At 41.1% G+C, this 22,389-nt stretch overlaps 1 protein-coding gene across 1 annotated transcript in view; it reads left to right on the plus strand.

The window, feature by feature from the left end:
• Positions 1–4,540: 4,540 nt before the first annotated feature.
• The window catches only part of LOC145990112 (uncharacterized), a 359,871-nt gene continuing 342,022 nt past the window's right edge, over positions 4,541–22,389 (plus strand). Inside the window, exon 1 of the mRNA XM_083125767.1 lies at positions 4,541–4,565. The gene's annotated coding sequence lies outside the window, so the exon portion shown is untranslated. The remainder of the gene's footprint in view (positions 4,566–22,389) is intronic.

Consider the following 22,389-nt stretch of genomic DNA (forward strand, 5'->3'; position numbering starts at 1 on the left):
CGAGTAATGTTTGGCTCTGGGAGAAAGTATAACGTGACGGGCAAAGGTGGGTGTATGACAGGTGGATCAATAACGGAACTGTATGAATGCACATGAAGGGTGCTTAGGTAGGCTTCAGCACATTCACGATATATTTCATGGTGGAGATTATTACAACTAGCTGGTATAATTTTCCCTCTAGTATCTCCCCAGTTAACCCGCTGAGGCTAGGTGAGCCACAGAGCCGCTTATACAGGGTGTTTAAAAATGTTCTGAACGATAAAAACGCGTTCCATGAGCAATACAATATAATTACCGATCGAATATCCCGTGAAATACATTCGAGCACATCCTTAAGTTTTGGCCTCCCCGATGGCGCAATGGTAGCGTCGTAGCCTTGTAATCAAGGGGTCCCGGGTTCGATTCCCGGTGGAGGCACATAGTGGTTCGGATTCCACTTTAAACTGTAGGTCCAGTCCCGATTAGCCTTACTGCGCATAAAGTGGACTTAAAGCACCAAATCAATCAACATCCTTAAGTTTTATTTTATTATCATTTTGAACGGTCCCAGTAGTTCTACGTTCTGCCGCCAGGTGCCAGGCTGACCAGTTGTAAAATGGCTGCCAATGGTGAGGAGAAAGCATTTTGCGAGAGTAGGTCGTTCGTGAGCGTGCAACGTCAGTTTCCTACACGATTTCATAAAGATCCACCAGCAAAGACCTCTGTTAGTTCCACCGCATTAGCGCCGCGGTGCAAATTATTGATGAGAACATTCTAAAACCTAGTGATACGTGTCTGGATGGAGTTGGATTATCGTATTAACATGTGCAGAGTGCTCACATTGAGCATTTGTGGGTTAACTTCGCGATAACCATTGGCACTTAAACTTGGACAGTTACATTACATAAGTGTGAAGTTGTATCTTATTTTGACAATTTATGAATAAAATATAACGGGTTGAAATCGTTCACATCATTTTCAAACATGGTGCATATCGACGGAAAATTTACCTAAGTCACAGCTGGAACCAGAGTTCCCTTTTGGTCGTTAGGAAACCTACTTGAGCACTTATCTGTAAACTTGTACATTTATCTGCAGACACACACGATTATGATTCAAGTGAACGTAATGCACATATAGACAAGCTTAACTTATTTCTGCCAGTTAGATTAAAAAATATTTGGAGAGTTTCTTAACTTCAGAAGCCTATGAAAAAATTATGGTTATATTTTTCAACATTAGTTTTCTCTCTTAAACTCACCTTTCTTACCTGGAGATGTATTGCCTTGAATTCAGACATTAAAATGACAGATTCCTGTTCAGAGCTCCCCATTTATAGAACTGTGCTGGTGCTGCCACCTGTCCATACACTGATAAGATAAATGCCTGCTATTTAATTCCTTTACTAACTGGTTAAAATGTCGATATTTTTTTTAGAAAATAGTTGAAATCATGGGCGGGCCAGGAGGGGGGACACTTGCCCCCTTGAGATTTTTGGAAAGAGTTAATGTAATTCGAATGGTGAAAATTTAGAAATATTTTATAACAAAAAATGTTGTTTTTCTGTGACTTAAGGCTGTAAGTTACAGCAACTATTATTATTATTATTAGAAATAGGGTTACATTTAAGCTTACAGTCTATTTTACACTGATTATCTAATTATAAAAAACAGCTTTTCGTCCTACATAAATTAATGCTAAGTATCCAGTTATGCAAATTGTATATAGATATACACAATATTGAAATTACAAATGTATGTATTTTTTTAAAAAAGTAGTAGCAATAGCAATGTAATAATAACCAACAACAAAAATAAAAACAATAATAGTAATGACAGGATTGTTATTATTATTAAGAAGAAGAAGACAAGTTTCTGTGACTGCCTCCCTGCGAAGAAATCCTACGGGCGCCCTTGGTTGAAATAGTTTCACTATGTGCATTTTCTTTATTTGTTTGCTTTCTATTATTATAAATCAATTTGTATTGCATACCTTTTGTACTTATATTTTGTATATTGTTATTACTCTATATTTGTTAGTAGTCTTATAAAAGAGGAACATAAATACAGATTTTATTCTTTATTCTTATTATCCTTAGCATAGTATATCTGAAGTCAAAACTAATTATTTATCTTTGTTGTTTAAAAAAATCTCTGCCCCTGAAATTTTGCTTGGGGGGTATTTTTTATTGAGTTTGATTTCAGTCCACTTTATGCACAGAAAGGCTAATCGGGACTGGACCTACAGTCTAAATTGGGATACGAACCGCTATCCAGTTTGCATCTGCCGGGTATCGCACATGGGACCAGGGTTGTTAAAGGTCCAGGAATATTAAATAAACTCAATTCCGGTCCAGGAGAGAAAATCAGCAAGCGTAAATGTGTTCTGGACCGTAAAGAACCTTTTTATCTGTAAAGTATTTCAATTCGGTCAAGGAACCTTTTACCGGATCAATTTAAATACGGTCCAGGAACCTTTTATTTTCAATGTAACAATACGCAACTTGGACCGAATTTAAATTGTGCGAGGAAAAATGTTTCGGTCCTGCAGCGGAATCCAATAGAACCCATTGCAATTTATGGTGTTCCTGTACCTTTAACAACCCTGCCTGGGACCAGTTGATTACAAGGCGACGCGTTACCACTACGCTATCGGGAAGGCACCACAGGATTTTATACAAGATTCCCCTTCACAATTTCACAATCTGGAATAGAGATACTTTGGCGCTGCAGTATAAATGACTGAGGATGTGCAAAAACGCACAATGAACTAAATCGGACATTCCTTGAAATGGATAGGTGAATATATTGTCTCGGGGGGTATACGGGTGACCCTCCCACGTAGAACGCGCAACCTCTCTTCCACGTAGTACACTCTGGATTGCATTTTGCAGACTAGCGAGGCTGTGGCGTCTGGACCAATAGCCAGTATAATCCTATATATTACTTGTGTTCCGTCGTTATGCTTTTGGGAGTCTGTCTTCATCTCATTCATCTTATCACGATTCATCCTCATCTTCGCGATTTGCCATAATTGGCAGAAAAGCGAGGTAAAATACAGCATGTATCATAATTGAGTTAAAAACTTATCATGTTTATTGTTAACACAACGAGAGGTTTGTTGCATAACAATGAGAAAATCTTTCAAGTTTTGTTTTCATGCTCAATACTTTTGTCATTGTAGCGCTGGTGTAATCTTTAAAAAAAGGGGCGTGAGTTTGACAGGTCCCCAGGCCTTACTTCCCTAGACTTCTGCAATTGGGGCTTTGTGAAAGACAAAGTCTATGTGCCACCTATGCCACAGAATAAGAAGGAGAGAATAAGAAACGCCCTTGCTTTGGTGGACGAGGAGTTCTTGGGAAAAGTGTGACAACAACTAGAATTTCGATGGGATGTTTGTCGCATACCTGGTCGAAGCCACATTGAACATTTTTAGCCATTTGTAGATATTCATAGAAACCTGGAGTGTTACTGATTGATACATAACAAATATCATTGTTGTTTTCCATGTAGTTTAGTCGAAATGCATTCATAAAGTTGTTTATTTTGATACACCCTGTACAGCAAATCAATCGAATATACTGACTGAATGAGTGAAGAAAGTTTGTGAGGTCCAGTGAAAGTATGAGAGGATAGGGGCCTGAAGAAGCCAACGTGATTGTGTGACCAGATGTGGGTCTGCAATGGACGGCGGGGACTGTATCAGAGGTTGGTTAGTGGAAGGGACGTCCAGGCTGGCCGGTCCTCATAAATTCAGGCCCGCAGGTCTGGAAAAGGGGGGCGGTGGGTGGAGAGGAAGGGGGTTGGAAAAAGAGGACAAAGTTCTTATAACCACGAAAAGTCCCCACAGAGGTTGCGATATTGTTTTATCTCGGGGAGTTTTAACTCGGGAGTCCATAGGCTTTCCAGCGTGTGTGTGTGTGCGGGAGGGGTGGGGGTGGAGAAGGAAGAAAATAAAACTCAGGGGGGAAGGGTGGGTGTAGAAGTTAGTTTCAGAGCCCACGATTTGACGATATGGAATTTTTGTTATTCTTTTTTTATTATTCTATCCTCCTTGGGTATCAGCACCGCCTTCCCCCCAACCACTATTATCTTTTCCGTGGGTTTTGCGAGAAGAATTCCATTTTCTTCCTGCGAAAGAACTCGCATCCAATATCTTGCACCAGCTCATTCTTAATGCGACGATATCATTACTACGTGCTTGCTTTGCCAGTTTTGCTATGAACCTCTGGATTATAAATGTGTTAATTGAATGTTTCCCTTTCCTGACAATGAAAATAGGTAACTGATATCCTGCAAAAAGTGCCGTTCCTGGTCCACCAAAATAAGACCCCCCCCCCCCACCCCGCCTGGCCCTGTGGTCAAAATTTCAACTTTAAGCGGGCGAAGGAAGCTGCTTGCCATGTAATACTGCCCCTGCGTTGCCAAAGTTTGCTGCGCTCTTGATTATTTTATCGTTTTTATATTTATTGTCAATAGATGGCACTACTCTCATTTTAATTTTTCTTACGATCTAATTTGTTCTCTGCCTCTTGTTACAGGTGCTAACTTTTGAAGTTTGTGCTCAAAATACATCCTGGGTGTAAGGTATGTTGTATTTTATTTAATATTTTCATTTATATTAAAGATAATGACAGTACAGGTAAATACCCATTTACAGCTATCTGCATATTACTTTAAATATTACACAATGCAAGGGGGGACGCATAAAAACGGAGGAACTGAGACGAGGGTTTACATTCGCTACATTTACTCCTTGTCCCTATCTTTTCTACTTTTCTTTGCTTGTACTGTATAATTTTTCTCTCATTCTGTGTTTCCAGTTCTCTTTGTTTCTCTACTGCTTTCATTCTTTCTTTCTCTCTTCCGCTATCTTTTACTTTCCTTTTTTCTAAGTATCTCCTTTTTATTTCTTTCATTCTATGTCTCTGTGTTTTTCCTGCTTGTTTCTCTATTTTCAACTTTCTTCGTATCTCAATCTTTTCAATTTCATTCTTTCTTAATGTTTTTACTTTTTCCTCTACTTTGTTATCTTTCTCTAGTTATTTATTTCGTTTTCTATATCTCTATCTCTGCTTCTTTTTTCTCTGTATATCATTTCTATTTCTTTTAATTCTCTGTTTCTGTATCAATTCTACTTTTTCTTGATACTCTTTCTTCCCTATCATTTTCTGTATTTCTTTATTTTCTCTAATGCTGTACCTATTCTGTTTCTTTCTTTCTCTGTTTGCCTATCTTCTTTATTTCTCTTTTTATTCTTTATCTCTTTGCATATATCCTTTATTTCTCTTTTTCTTTCTCTCTTTGCCATTATTTTTGTTTCTTTCTTTCTCTCTTTGCATATCTCCTTTATTTATCTTTCTTTCTCTGTTTGCATATCTTCCTTATTTCTGTTTTTCTTTCTCTGTTTGCCTATCTTCTTTATTTCTGTTTCTTTCTTTCTCTGTTTGCCTATCTTCTTTATTTCTCTGTTTCTTCCTTTCCCTGTTCGCCTACCTTCTTTATTTCATTCTTGCCGTTTCTCTACCTCTTTTCCTTTATTTCTGATTCACAATTTTTATTGCTATCTCTTTCCTTCTAACTTTTCCTTTCTCTTGCTTTATCACTGCCTGGGGGTTTCTTGCTATTTGAGTGGTCAGCAGAGTGGGCTGTGGGCTAGAGCCCATCCTTGCTCACCCGGTAGCCACGCCCTTGTGTCAAAAGTAAATTCCGGAAGGTTGGTCAAAACTTGCAACGAACGTTCTTCTTTAACGAATATATTCTCCTCACTTTATCTCACAGCCGCGGAAAAGTTGGAAGAAGAATTTTCGCAACGTTTTAATTTCGCGTATTCGGCTAAGTTTCCTTCCGTGGATTAAAACATCTGCAAGATGTTTTATTCCGCATAATTACGCATCACAGTGCGTAATTTTCTGCGTACACAAAGGGCAACCTCTCCTTTCATCACGAATTCCAACAGCGGACCGCCTCGGAGAAATTCAAACTATGAGACCTCCACACCAGAGGACTCTGTCGTCGCTCGCAAAATGGCGAGAACAAAGTTTCCTTGGCACGATGAAAATGAGTATCATACAAAATACATGGGATAGCCTGCAGGTTCCCGTTTTTTCCCCTCCATTGTTCTTGGCAGGAGAGGAAACGAAACGTAAGAGCTCCTGCAGGACTTCGGATATCAAAGGGAACGCAGAGGTTTTTTCTCCCACACTTCGATATTTGTCACTGAGTCACGTGACTTAACAGATGCATGAAGGGAAAAATGTTCCCGCCGTTTTGCCTTTGTGCCCGAGGCATCAAAAATTAACTGCAAGGCAGTGACGTAAAAAGAGCAGATTCATGTGTAAAACATCAAGAAGCATTACTGCTGATTGACATAAAAAGAATTATCGATGTTCTTTTTTTATGATCTTTATTCCCTCTCGTGTTGGTTCTTGTTGTTCGGTACACCTTTGCAGTCACATGAAGTAAATGAGGTCCATTGACAGATTGGCTGTCATATCAATTTCCAATTGACTATCAATATCCGATTTCCTTTTTTCAAAGAATATGTGATAATCCTGGGAAGTTTTCAGAAAAGAAGGGATGGCTCAAACAGAGTCTATCAAATGTATATGCAACGGTTTATGGGAATCTTGTTTCGACCAGAGAAGAATTACTTATGTAATGTACAAAGGTTGATGCCCTTTTAGAGAGATCAGTAGTTATTGCAAGAGAGGTTTATTCAGAATATTACATCAGGGAGGGTGTAAGTTTGTAGTTAGGGTGGAGGTTTAAGGGATGGCCCTTTCTGAAAGCACCCAAATGACAAACTCATAGGCGTAGCTAGAACTTTATATTTGGGTGTGCACAAAGGAAAAAAAAGAGGTCTTGTACCTTTTTAATAGCATATTTTGCAACACAATCACTTGGCTCTTTAACTGCACTGATGTTTGTAAAGGAATATAAATTCACTAAATGACAGTGTTGAAAATTTCTGAATATATGTAGTAGAAAAAAATCAAATTGCATAGAAATTACACACACACAAAATGTTCATAAATGTTACAAACACATACATCAAAATACACGTCATCTATAACAAGAGACGTCTGTCAAAAGTACAATGTTCTTAAACTCATCAATAACTTCATTTACATCAATAGACTAAGGTATTTCCTGTTCCACAAATAGCAAGAGCAGGGCTTCCAATCTATCCTGCTTCTGAGTTGCTCTTAATTTAGTTTTAACTTGGGAAAGCTTGGAGAAAGCTCTCTCACACGTGCAGCTTGTGACAGGTATAGAAGAAGGGCGCTGCAGTACAGAGCAGAATGCAGTAAATATCTTTGTGAAACGCCCTCCCTTGCCCGGGAAAACAAATGCTACCACTACCAAGATAGAGGCGGCAAAATCTCCCTCGGACAAGCGAAATAGCGTTACGGTCCAGGTTAAGTTCGTGTGTAGGAACCGGTGACCGACAGTGCATAGTGATAAGCCATATCGAATAAAAACAAAGACATATGTACTTTCAAATAACCACCTCTTTACCTGTAGCCGGGAAGCGGCTAGCTGCATACCTGAAAATCACGGGTAGCGACATGCGTACGAAATGATATAGCCCAAAATTAACATGAAAATAAAAAGTATATTCTATTCATAATCAACAAAGATCAATTTACTACATCTCCCCCTTTTTCACTCTCACTTTCACTCACAGAATCAATCCTCACGGGGTCATCGACACAAAGAATGATACATGACATGTACAGGTGTTATGACGATAAGCCCTAATTATTGCATTCTCAATTAATTTTACCTTACCTTTTGTCTAATCAGGTCATTTGTGATTTTGCTCCAGTGCTACTCAAATCCTAGCCAGCCCTTACTTAAGTTCACCTTTTTTAAAAAGAAACTAGTCGGCGCGGTGACAATACATTATTTGATCAGCATAAACAAAGGCGTCTCAACGGCAATTACATTCACGTGGGCGGACGTTTTCCTTTTACAAGACCTCACGTGGTTCAAACATAACAAATAACCTCCGTTGAGTGACGCAAACATATACTCTCTAGCAGGCGGGACTTAAACACTTCGCTGCGACGAGCAATTCATATTACCAGGCAAATACTTTTTACAAATAATCACACATGCGGCCTGACATAGCTAGCAGCGACACAGCACTGACACATAAAAAATGAACAAACCTCCAGTAGATTAAACAATTAAGTGGGCGGCGCTTTACTCTAATGGTACGCACTTTAAACAAATACAAAGGAGCACAAACAACAATGAATTTAAGATCATAAAAAAAATATCACAAGGAATAAGAAAAATTGACCTGAGACGAATAGATTACAAGTGACAAGCGCGACGGGAGTTTGATATGAAGTTTCGAGTTGAGTGGGCGTTTTCAAAAATGTTGACGAATTTCAAGGGCGTTCTCTAAATCAATCGGGCCGTCACGTGCTGACAATCACACAGATGAATACATTACCATCTCTCAGCTTCCGAGGTGCATCCTGGCGTCTTTATGGGCGATTGAAAAACACATAGTATTCACGCGAAAGGTTTCCTTGGTCGCGGCGATGAAGATGCGAAAAGAGTCCATACTTCTGGTTCCTCTGTTTCTCTTCCCCTCGGGATTGGTGAACATCTCCGTGGTCTGGGCGTCGGGACGTCAACGTGGCGGCTGGTAGGCATCATCGGCGTATCAATAGGGCGGCGTTCGACGTCTCTCTCTCTCTCCGTGGCGGCGGATAGGCATCATCGGCGTATCAATAGGGCGGCGTTCGACGTATCTCTCTCTCTCTCCATGGCGGCGGATAGGCATCATCGGCGTGGCTCGTCGTTCCTCTCTCTCTCCGTGGCGGCTGGTAGGCATCATCGGCGTAGTCTCTTCTGACATCTGGCGAATCGACGGTAACGCCCTCACCTCTCTTCTCCCTCTAGCCCGCCATAGTTTCCGGTGTTCCCCGTTTCTCAAAAATTATAAACGGCGTAAGGTAACACGGTATCGCTTCAACTTCTCCCAGCGGTTGAGGTAGGCGCACTCGTGTAGACTTACTGTCTATCACACACACTGGTGTTCGCAAAACACAACAAAGTCCACTGTACACGCAGAGGTAGCACGAAGGTGCTCTCGTTACAAGAATCGCGGCAAAACTGTACACGGAGAGGTAGCACGGAGCTGCTCTCGCTACAAGGATCGCGGTAAGACTGTATGTCGAAAAACCATGTCCTTCGTTTTATTTGGACTTTGAAAAAGGACGCTAGGCGCACGTTGAAGTGACGCTTCCGAAGAGGTCATTCCACTTTGCTCTATTGTCTCCCAACTTGGACGGGCCGTGCTCGAAGTTGAGTTTCTGCGGATTAAGCTTCCGCCTGGCCGTCGCCCATAGCTCAATTGCAACCGGTGTCCACAAACTGATCAATTACAACCGATTTGATCTGGCGTCCGTAATTGTTGCATGATCGCGACGAAACTCCACACATCCGTCCTTGCACACATGCCGCTGCGCTGGTATAAGTTTCACATGAATCTGACCGCTGGAAACTGAGATATTTAAATGTTTGTCACTACGGTCGAATTTCCTAAGCTTTAGACGCATAACGTGACCCTTCAGGTGCTCACGCTTAAGACACGCGAACGTCTCGTTCCTCCCGTCGGCTTGGCAAAAATCAAATATGTATTCTTACAAATTAAAACACTCAACACTTTGAATCAACACATCTTTTTACCGCTACAGACATGAATAATAATAATAATAATGACGGTAAATCTGACTGTCACATCTTTTCTCCAATGACATCAAAATATCGAAAAACAATAGACACTCGCTTCATAAGCGATAATGCACACGTTTGTACCAAGTAATGACATTTTGAACTTCTTACATACTACCGCTTATTTTCTCTCTTATTGAAATATCTGTCTTTAATTCTCTTTGATAAAGCAGCCCATTAGGGTGTGCCTAGGCACATCCGGCACACCCCGTAGCTACGACTATGGACAAACTCTCTTCTACGTAGTGGAACCTTACAGACTAGCGAGGCGCTGGCGACTGGACTCGCATACAGCAGTGGCGGCGATTGGGTTTCAAATCGGGGGAGGTGCAAGGACAGTTTATTTCCCTTTGAAGATAAGGTTTAGTATAGTGTGGTGGCAACCGCACCCCATCGCCGCCACTGACATACAGTATAATAACAGATACTAACTTAACCCTTATCTGTGGTATAATCCCCTTTATAACTTCTTGCGTCCCAATCACCAATCCCAATCATCTCATCGTCGCGATTAGTCAAAAGTGGAAGGAAAGGTAAGTAAAATGACGGAATTCGTTCACCCATTAGTATTTGGGGTGATGTAAGGATAAATTCAGAGGCAAAAGGTCATTAATTGAGCCGTTGTGTGCTGGCGGTGTGTAGCTGAATCACAGGATTGCAACTGCTCAGAACAGAACGTTTAATGTGGTGAATGCGATTGTCACTCCTGCCTCCCTGATATTTTTCTGTTCCACGAGCTAACGAATGAAGCCGATGGGACATCTGGCCGGCGGGTAGCGACAAAGCATGTATGCGATGTATTTGTTCAACATTTTCCATATGTAGGAACACGAATCAAAGAAAATACCACTACGTACTACTATATTATATGAAGGGAAATATAGGGAAATGTTGGTCCTTTCAAAGAGAAATTGTGTCCATATGTTATGGCAACACTGCTTCACGGTTGAGAATGCCAGTGCACACACCTTCTCGAAGACGATTGGTAGATTCAAATAGCTCCCGAGGTCATCCGCCTATTGGCCTAGCTGTCGTACAATGGTGAATGGGCAAAGTTTAATAAGCTCCGTCTAGTTCACTGCACTTTTTGACACCAGGTGTAGTGCAGGTGTATCCTGGTGTCAGGCTGGTGCAGAGGCGCAACCACAATTTTTTTTTTCTGGGGGGCAAGTACCAGGATAAACGTACCAATAATATAATAATAATAATACCAGTGGTTGTAGTAGTATCAAATACGTTATTATTAGAGCCCGGGACTTTATGTCCTATAAAACTGTAAAATCTGTATGTAATTATGTCATATAAATTGGAAAATATGTCATGAAAAATTATAAATATGTCAGAAAAATTCAGAAATATTCCCAGTAAAGTCAAAAATATGCACAACAGTACTCTCGAATTTCTCCCATACCCGATAGAGTAGAGTAGGGGCTGTAATGTACAGAATGTTTTTGTTTTTTTTTACTTTTGACTGATTTTTGTGAAAAGCGAAAAAGGCAAAGGAATGAGAACGAAACTTCTTTACTTCCCGTGCAACAATGAGAGAGAACATTTTTCCTCAATAATGTTTGCATGGCTATCAATTGTCGGCGGGATAAAAAGAAAGTGGGGTATTATTGTTCTGTACTAAGAAAAGACGTAATTTCCATATCCTACCATCGACAATATGAACTATCCGTTGTGCTAAAGCTACGAAGAAAAAAATATGAAATAACCGATTATGTGCGAGAGAATTATGAAATTATACAGAAATATGTCTTATTACAACAAAATTGAAGAAATATGTCGTAAAAACGCGAAATTGGTGAAATATGTCAAAATATGCTTTGTCAAGTTTGTCTATTTCGGCTGATTTTCATCAGATATGTAAAGATCTCACCCCAATATTAGATCCGAAGCCAATTGAAAAAAAAAAATGTTATAACATAAAGTCCCGGGCCCTAGTTTTTATACTCATAAATTATGCAAAAAGGAGGTAGAAGTTGGTGCTAAAGCATTTGTTTGGAACAAACGATTTGAAATTTTTCTTCAAACACGGTTAATTTCATATTAGCTAATAATGGAAAACAAGCGAACAAACTGTATTCTTCAATGGCAGGAAATGAGTGATAAATGCATTCCGAGGATAATTCTTTTTGCATATATAACATGTATAACTTTCATGTACAAGATATGTGTTACACATATGCAATATGAAGCAACATAAAATTAGAAAATACATATGCAACATGCTAACAATAAATTATGTACGTATTGAAAGTTTAGTCAATACATATGTATAAAACACATATTATTTAAATACATTACAGAAAACAAAAATATTGCGAGGGAAGCAAGCAAAAAAAAATTAGATCCAATTTTTCCAAACTAAAAGCAATTGATTAACACACGAGGCGCAAGACAATTTTACGAAATTTATTTTTATTTCCATAAAATTTGAAATCTAGGAGGGCAATTGCTCTTATGTGCCCTCCCTGCAGGTGTCCTTGGCCGTCAACGTTTGCCCCCCTAGAGTTCTCTTCCGTCGAAGGTGGGGTGGGGGGCATCCCTGTGGTTGCGCCACTGCGCTGGTGCAAGGAAATGACGCTCAACCAAGTGTTCAAGTTCAGAAGATTCAACAAACACCTGCCTCCTGCTTTAATCGTTCCTTTGATTACTTAGCACGCACCACGTGACCGTACACCACACATTACACCTCTCCAGCAGTGTTTCTTTCAGGCACCTTTCCAGGGGTGCGGAGCACCTTCGGAGGGAATCTACCGCCCCCCGGGACAAAATTGTACAACAAAACCAAAGTATAAAACTTTTCTGCTACCGGTCGCATCGGTGTGGCGAATATTTTTGCCTCTATATTTCCCTCTGTAAACAACAACGGGCACACTTGTCCAATCTTACAGAAGAAGCAGAATAAAACTGGCAACCGCACTAGCCTTACCTCCTCTCTCGTCTCGAATGTGCAATAGTGCTTTGGCTTTCCACACCAAAAGCGCCGACTCGTTGTCATCAACACCGACGCGGTATTTTCTTTGTAATTGATACACAACTGTATATTTGGAAACGATAAGAAAATTGATTGTTGAGTCAAAGGTGGACTGACTGAAAAGTGTTGAGCTAAAAGAAAACCTTTATGCGATTGTTAGAATCTAGCCACCGCATTGCTTTTTTGTACCTTCGAGAATGTAAACGTTACAGACAAGTGGTGGTCTACAAAAGACAAGACGCATTTGAGCTGCATTGCAGTTGCAGTGGGATATTACGGTTCTTTGCTGCACAACAAAGAAGAATGAAGAGAACAATAGACTCATATTTTAGTGTTTCAGCAGCAGGATAGGACCTAGCAAGAAATCGCGGGAAGATATAGGCGCGTCTCCTTCAACACAGTCTACCGTGGGATCTTCCAGTTCCAACCTGCATCCTTCGAAATCATCAGGTGCAAAAGAAGAACGTCACTACAACAAACAGTGGGAAGAAAAGTACAGTTGGCTGGAGTATAGTGAAGAAAAAGGAGGTTCGTTTTGTAAACTATGCCAAAATTTCATGAAGAACGACGTAAAAGTTCTGCAAAGGGCAGGTGGCGTGTTTATAACTGCTCCTTTTACATCTTTCAGAAAAGCTTTGGTAAAAAAAAAAGGGAAATTAGAGAAACATGAACACTCTTCAGTTCATACTGGTTCACCATTGTGGAATTTGTTCTGGATGATAAAATGTAAAAGTAGCTGATGTTTTGTAATTTACTATTTACTATTGGAATGTTAATGGCACAAGATAATATTTGTAAATGTTAGACAACAGAGTAATAATAAGAAACAGAGACAAATTAAAAGAAAAATCTATGTCTTTCCACATTGAATTACTAAGTATTCTTAGGTCACCGCATCCTGCTTTATTTTTGTTACTGTACGTCATTTCCCACCTGTAACGCTCAGCGTCAAATTCATTCACGAACCACGAACGACCAGTGGTAATTCTCAATGTTAAACGCACATATGTTGTATTTCCCAGATCAGATTCACAACGCCCTCCCAATTCCCTGGAATGCGTCCCCGGAGCAAATTTTCTGAAAGAAACACTGCTCTCCAGAACGTAGTGCAAACACCAAATACACTACTTGACACGAATTAGGCGACTCCGTGTTGCACTTTGTAACGAAAGACGTGAGAGTCAAAAAGTGCTGACCTACTTTCGATGACGTATTTGCACAAAGAGACTGTGCCGTGCCCACTTCAAAAGAGCAGCATTGGCGCCGTATCTTACCGCAACGTCGAATCCACCTTTTCCTCAGAGTGAGCAGCGACTCGCTGTCAACATTCCCAATGCTCTTATTGCCTTCTTCCCGCCAACTGCACCCCTTTTTATTGTCATTCGGGGCACCTGTTCCTTAAGCCCTTTACTGGCCTCTTTATAGACCATTTCCTCAGAGCTTCCCTTGGTCCTAATGTCTTTCGAAAACTCCCGTCTACCCTCTAATAACATTGCCAGTTCGATAAAACCCCTTGTTCTTAAGAACACACTTTGCTGCACGCAGTAAGGGCCGTATTCTTTTACTTCAACCCGCTCGTAAGTCAACAATACAGAAGGGAGTGGGGGAGAGAACGTAACAAAGAAGTCAAACAAAACACAAACGCTTCAAGAATTAAAGGTGATAAGCTCGACTGTTGCAGGTGTAGGCACAAAGTGTGTGCATCGGAGCTGTTTGCTTACTAATGCTAGATTGACGAACTGTAGAAACTTGTCGCTTTAATTTTTTTTATGTGAAAGGAGGTCCACGTTTATAGTTACTCATTTTATGTAATCATCATTAATTCTATCATGGGGGGATTTACCACTAGGCTATAGACAAGGGGGTCTGCACAAAAATGAAACTCTGAATGGGCAGTTCTTCTAAGTGACAAAGACCATAGACCAAAATTCCTTACTATTGTGATAATAGCAAAACAAAACATACCAAGTCCTTTTACTTCCTTATTTCATAGAAGGAGGGAGTTTCTAGTTTTGTAAATTACTTCTTACATCATGACCCTATTTTCAGAAGTCGCGTAACAGTCCTCGAATATAAATGATTTTTCCCCGAAGAAACTAATGTAAGAATTTTGAATGCCAACAATTGAAAGTCAAGCTAAGGGATTTAATTGGTTGAATTCAGCATCCTTGTTTCTCAGTTCGCGGCCAGTGTGGCTACCGTAATGTAGTGTCGGTTTATTTTACTTTAATGCGGTATGAGTGTAGTGTGGCGAAATGCACAGGCAATGTTTACCCAGGTGCATGTCCCCAGATACGATGTTTCATGTTTACGTCACCACTGGTGTTAATATCTATTGGTCTTTTCTACTCTTACGGCGGGGGCTTTATATGCTGGCAAGGGAAGTGGGGATCAGGGAATACGCAGGAGACCAGCCAGACAACAGCGGTGGCGCCGAGAGTTACGACGTCGAGGGGAGGAACTACTACGTGCACCTCGTTCTACAGGCTGCTGCGTTTCTTATCGCGCTGGATTGGTCGCTTCCCCGCTCCCCACTCCGCTTGCCAGCATATAGAGTGCCCGCCGTAAGAAAAGAGCTATAGTGCCTATACATGAGAGAGAGAAGAGATAGAAGGAGAAAAAGAGAGGGAACAGAGAAAGATATAGAAAGAATAATGGAAGAGAAAATGAGGAAGAAAGAAAGAGAAGAGAGAGACGGAGAAAGACGAGAGATGGACAGGAGAGAGGAGGATAAAGAGAGAGAGTAGTTCCTGGGTACAAGTTCTAGCGTTGTCATTGATTTTCTTTGTGTTCAACTTAGTTTAATCACCCATTTTCATCTTCGCCATAAGTTAAAATTGATGCTTTTTCTTCTTCTTCCTCGTCCTCCTCTTCTTCTTCCTCGTCCTCTTCTTTTTCTTCCTCGTCGTCGCCCTCTTCTTCTTCCTCGTCCTCTTCTTCTTCCCTCGTCCTCATTCACTTGCAGGTCTGCGTAACCAAAGCCCGTTCTGCGAGTACAAAACTTGATCATTCCTTCGGCGACATGGCCTTCTTAAATTTCTTTTTCCCAGTTTTAATAATTTTCGAGACAGACTGCTCTGGCATCCTCGGATCATATTGATTGCACTTCAACTGATGTTTTAAAATTGCTTCGACCTTCCATTTACATAGGATTTCTTCACATCTAATTTTGACTCTGAAAGTTACTCCACTCAAAAACCACAAATACCTCATTTGTGAACAATTTATTCTTGTTTTATCATGTTGACAATGAATGCAACATTCGCTACCACATAGAAAAGTCAGTTTTGAAACTATGGTATCTAATTTGAATTTCTTTTCTCATTTGTTTAGCAAAATTTATTTTCAAAATTCCATTTAAGATATTATATTTTACGCAATTTTTCTGAACTCTTTTTGGTTTTCGAACTGTGAAATATGGCTTCCCTAATATACACTAAATAGCAAAAGAAAACTATTTGCGCGAATTAGTCAAACTCTCGTACCAAAGCCTCATTGACAGTCCATCTCTCGTCTCGATGTTATGGAAATCTGTCTCGGTCTCGCTATCGTCTCGACAAGTATCGAATAGATAAGGTCATGGGCGTAACTTGAAATCTAACTTTGGTTAGGCAGAATCCACCTTGTGACTTTGGAGGGGGTGCAGATTCAAACTTAACAGTTAACTTGGGGGCAGAATCAAACTTGGGACTTTGGAGGGGGTGCAGAATCAACCTTAGGAATTAAATTGGGGGGCAGAATCAAACTTGGGACTTTGGAGGGGGTACAGAATCATACTTCAGAGTTAACTTGGGGGCAGAATCAAACTTGGGACTTTGGACGGGGTGCAGAATCAAACTTAGGAGTTAACTTGGGGGCAGGATCAAACTTGTGACTTTGAAGGGGGTGCTGAATCAAACTTAGGAGTTAACTTGGTTGCAGAATCAAACTTGGGACTTTGGAGGGGGTGCAGAATCAAACGTAGGAGTTAACTTGGGAACTGGATCAAACTTGGAACTTTGAAGGGGGTGCTGAATCAAACTTAGGAGTTAACTTGGGGGCAGAATCAAACTTGGGACTTTGAAGGGGGTGCTGAATGAAACTTAGGAGTTAACTTGGGGGCAGAATCAAACTTGGGACTTTGAAAGGGGTGCTGAATCAAACTTAGGAGTTTACTTTGGGGCAGAATCAAACTTGGGACTTTGGAGGGGTGCTGAATCAAACTTTGGAGTTAACGTGGGGGCAGAATCAAATTTGGGACTTTGCAGGGGGTGCAGAATGAATCTTAGGAGTTAACTTGAGGCAAAATCAAACTTGCGACTTTGGAAGGATGCAGAATCAAACTTAAAAGTTAACTTGGGGGTGCAGAATCAAACGTAGGACTTGGGAGGGGGTGCAGAATCAAACTTAGGAGTTAATTTGGAGGCAGGATCAAACTTGGGACTTTGGAGGGTGTGCAGAATGAAGCTTAGGAGTTAACTGGGGCGGCAGAATCAATCTTTGGAGGGGTGCAGAATCAAACTTAGGAGTTAACTTGGGTGGAAGGGAGGGCAGCAGAATCAAACTTGGGACTTACCTTCCGGGAAGCAGAATTAATAAGTTTTCAATTCAATAAAAATAGTGTCCAGAACTATTTTGCTAAATAACTTACATTTGCGCAATCATAAAATATACTCTTCAATACTTTGCTACTCAGGTCACAGGAGGTTAACAAAAGTATTATTAACTTTTAAATTTAGTAGCCTGAAAATTTTGGGGGTGCAAGTGTCCCCCCCCCCCCCACTGGCCCCGCCAAGTTTCACCTATTGATCCGGGCTCGTCTCGATTTTGTTTACGAAACAGCCTCGGTCTCGGTACTCCTCCCATTTACCACCAAGGGGAAACCTAACCGTTCAGTTCGCGAAGGAATTCCTTCAATATTAACAGCTTCTCTTTTCGGGGAGGAAAAAAAGTTAGATTATTTCCAAATTATCCCGCTTTGGCGGCATGAAACTTTCATTAACGAACAATGGCAGCAAGCGCCTACAATTTATTAATGAAGATTTGTGTGTGTGTGTATATGCTTCCCCCTGGTGGAGGATTTGAGAAACTGTGATCGTAATGAGTTCCCTGAGAAAAAGGAAACGGGCTTTTTGCCTGGATATTTCCTCTTTATCCTTTCCCTTTGTCCTGAACGACGCAAAACAGTGTCGGCACGGGAGATACGGGAAAGAAAGACCGAATCCATTGTTGAATAGATGCCGGCGTCTCTGGTGGTTTGGCCGGGGCATAGGAAATAATAAAGAAAAGCAAAAGGGGGTAGAGAAGCAGGGGGAGAGAGGGGGAGGATAAAGAAGCAGACCCAAAGAAGAAGTGAATCATGCATTATTCAGGATGTGGGATTTACGATGACTATGAAGGGGGAAATCCACAGTATGTCCGGCTCTGCCCCTGTTGACTTCAGGCAACACGGGGAGGAAAGTTTTAGGAGCCGAAATCTTCCCTTGTCCCTTTCTCCCCCCCCCCTCCCCTCCAGGTGAAGGCAGATTTACGTAAAGTCTGGAATCCAGCATCCTCGTGTTCCCTAGGGATTGGGAAAAAAGGTTTCGGGATTGCTTTAACCATCACCTTTCAATCTCACGAAGGACGCCGCAGGCTTAATGCAATCTTTAAGGGAAGCCTATAGGAATTTTCCGTCGCTAGATGTCTCTCTGACCGAACGCGCGAATGGATGGGCTCCCTGTTACAGAAACACAACTTCTTAACCCTGGACTTGAGAGCGAAATTTCTTTCATGACATGGGAAGAAGCTGCGGTTGTCTTGCAAGAAGATATATTTGCATACCTTTCTGTATTGACTCTCATCTCCAACTCTCTCAGCAGAATAAAACAACACTTTCAGTATTTTCGGCGAGACACGGACAAGCGTAAGTTCTTAGATTTCTTCTCACTGTGGATAGAGTATTTCTATTTGATACTACGTAATTTCACATGAACGAAAGACATAAATTAATGAGTAATATATTTTCCTTCATTGTCTATGACTGTTTACCAACGCTGGGGCAGCTTTTCAATTCAACGCCTGAAGAAATCGGCTGATTCGGGGTTAAAAGCGTCGTCAAGCCAAATTTGAAGAGCATTTTCGTCCACAAAGGAGCTTCCTTGAAGATTGATGGATTGAGAGCTGAAAAGGTAACAATCCGAGGGCGCAGATCGGGGGGAGGAAGGGGGATGTGGAATTACTACCCAACCAAGTTCATGGAAAGCAGCTTTTGTCATGTTAGCGGAGTGTGGGTGTGCATTATCGTGTCGCAGCACTTGATGCTGTCTTCCTTGCCTACTCGCTGATTTGGTTGTTTTAGTATAAAGCGTCCGGTATCCTGAACCTTACCCATGGGATGTAAATGTCACACGATGATTGAATGGTCACATTTCATTACATTTGCTAATTCTCAGGTCGACTGATGTGGATCCTCGTGGATTGAAGAGTTTAAACTGTCTTCATTAAAGCCCGATGGTCTTCCTGAACGTGGAGAAACGCTTAAGTCAATAATGCCTTCTTTGTAATAACAAAACCATTTTCTTGCCCTGCTTTTCCTGTAAAAGGGACAAATGTTTCGAGCCGCCTCCGCAGCCTTTGCCCCTATGTTAAACTCGGACAGAAGAATATGTCGGAAATGTTGTCCCCCCCCCCCCCACGGACACTTGTTCTTTAGCCCATAAATAACACAGTCTTGCTTCAAATCTGTAAAATTCAATGCGTATTCACAAGCACAACAATGCCACTCCAATTGACGAACATTAAACGATAAGCCAACTCCTAACACCGCAGTGTTGCCATACCAAACACAAACGCTAGGAATTTATATTCTAATTGTGGTTTTAGATTTAACTCTGTACCTTCAGTACATTAATTGTTTACATTTAAGTATGAATGTTTTATTTTTATTATTTTTATTTTTATTCTTTCTACTGCAACAATGATTTTCAAGAAGTGTAAAGTGTCAATTGTAATATGCTTTTTTTTTAAGGGTTTGTTGTAAGAACGGCCCGCGAGGCCGAAACACGCCCTCTCAATAAGGACGATATTATTATTATTATTATTATTCAGTGCTTGTATTATATTTAATAATAATAACTGTATAATGCTCTGCGGTGAACAACGAGACTCGCTGAATTACACAGGCTCCCTTCAGATACAGGGGTAGTGTTAGGCAACGACAATATTTCACAGCACAGAGAAATAAAACCACATTACTGCTGTAGGTAAAATTAAATGTTTTATTATTTATTTATTACAATTATAATGCAAATATACTTCGAAGGAATGTGAGGATTTCGAATTATCAGTGTCTTGGCTCAAGTATAACACAACCTCAATGCGTGGCTATCGGCGTACCTATGTGCCTCCACCAGGTATCGAATCCGGGACCCCTTGATTACAAGGCGACGACGCTGCCACTGCGCCGTCGGGGAGGCCTAGAATGTTACGATTGAGAAGCAGGCTTGAATTTCTGGGGGGGGGGGATCCAGAAGCCTGCAGGGGTAGCGGTAGAAGTTAGTTCTATGGAGTGGAATGGACAGCAGAAATTTTTCGCGTGATCTCGTGTTGCGGCAGTGAAAGTCAGCCTGGAGCGGTATTTTGGATCTTTTATTTCTACGGTTTTGTATTCCAAACAAAAAAGGGGTGTGGTTATTATTTATGGGATGATTTGGGCTAATGGGGAGGAGGATTCCTGGCATACACCCTGGGTCGGGTGCCTCAAACGCAATTCCAATCAGACTTCGTGCGTGTTCATATCGGCAACCGCACTAAACTTTTGAGTGTCGCACTAGCAGCTCTGTGCTTTCTTTCTACGTATGTTTCAGAGGGCAAGGACGCAGGAGAAATTTACGAGCATCTCTGTTGCAAATTCTGCACCAATCAGGGTGTAGTACAATCAGGCATGCGACACAGGGTAGCCAGGTCGCGTAAGGTCACGAGAGGAGTAGCGGACTCGGGAGGGAAGGGGCAAAAAGGGGACACGACGAGTCATTAAATACGGTCGGGCTTCCGGCTACAGTCACGCTCGACCATGGGCCAGTGTTGTAGTATGAAGGGAAATTTCCCTTTTAGCAGAAAAATTTCCCTCTTTGAGGGAAATTACAACCGAATTTTAAACGAAAAGGCAAATTGGAGGAAAAATACACAAATTTCAGGGATATTTGAAGACACCAGACTCAATAATAGAACAGATAAAATTAGGTTTTAGTTTCACACCTATATTCTGTTTGTTACTTCGCATTTCAACCTCTATGCATCAATTTGTACTTCTGTTTTGTATCTTTTATGTCTTTCCTACGTGTTTGTTCTTTTGGGGGCAGGCCCCCCGATGGTGTAGTGATTCGCCATCGCCTTCATTCCCGGAAGAGAGAAGTGGCAGAAATGCGAGGTAAGCCCAATGAATCAATCTACTGCTGCTGCTGCTACTACTACTACTATTACTACCACCTATTATTATTATTGTATGATTTCTCTAGATGAAGGGAAAATTAGGCGTGAAAGGGAAATTTTGCTTCTTGCAAAGGGATATTGTGTCGTCAGATAGTGGCAACACTGCCAAAGGCACTGGTCGGTCACTCATTTACCACGGCGAGATAAGGGAGAGAGAATATGGAAGAAATTAAATGGAAGGGGAAGAGAGAGACGTGATAAACGAGATCTCAATTTCTGAAAATAAGGAGAAAACTGTTTTAAAAAGGGAAAGGGGGTCCGCAGACAACCTGGCGTTGTCCCCGCTGTTTATTCCTGGCGCTCGTCGCATGCGAAGTGCGCATGTAAATTAACCCTTGCGATAAGGCTTGTAATTACGTGTCTCCAAGAAAATCTCGAGTGTGCCCGCATAGCCTGGAAACTCCTGGGTACACTGCGCGTACTACTTCACGTAATGAAATAGTAATTGTGTGCAAAGGCTTGATGAAGAATATTGGGAGGAGATGCGGAGACAAAAGATGCTGATGAAAATGATGAAGGAGATAAGAAGCTGAATTACTTTCTGTTCTCGTCCACAATAAATCTTGCAATAAATTGTTTATATCCTGCATACAGGGTGGCCCAAAAGCCAGTTCCCCCTGAGAACTGTATATGTAATTCTAAGAATGAAGTTTAAAGTGTTGTTAAGAGTTCCACCGGGCAAACGGTGTTAAGCATTAGCGTTATCTGTGCAGAGACTGCTGAATGATTTGCGACAAGAAATTGAAAATGCTTTTTATGAACTTAACGCAAATAAGGGTTTGTTATCAAAGATATGTGAATCTGTGTATCATCGTTGCTTAGAATGTATTGCAAATGATGGGAAACATGTTGAGCGTGAACGCTAGATTGCGTTCTCTTACCTTTCTCCAGCAATAAATACACATTTCCTTACTACAAGTATCATGATTTGGTTCTCTCCTAGTGGAAACTGACTTTTGGGCCACCCTGTATGTAAATATACAGGGTGTTTTAGTGACCTTGATTCAAATCGGCAGGGTGCATGGCGATTGACTCAAGTACCGATATTGAATTATGGAACCCCGGAAACGTATCATTAAAAAGTTATAAGCCAAACCTAGTTGGGGTTCACACGCACGCACCCCTCCCCCCCACACACACCACACACACATATACAGGGTGAGGAAGTCAAACGGGAAGATTTAAAACATTCACAAAAATACAGAGAGCAAATATTATTTATTT

The sequence above is a fragment of the Lepisma saccharinum genome, chromosome 7, assembly GCF_977018435.1.
Source record: "Lepisma saccharinum chromosome 7, izLepSacc3.1, whole genome shotgun sequence".
NCBI classification, from domain to species: domain Eukaryota; kingdom Metazoa; phylum Arthropoda; class Insecta; order Zygentoma; family Lepismatidae; genus Lepisma; species Lepisma saccharinum.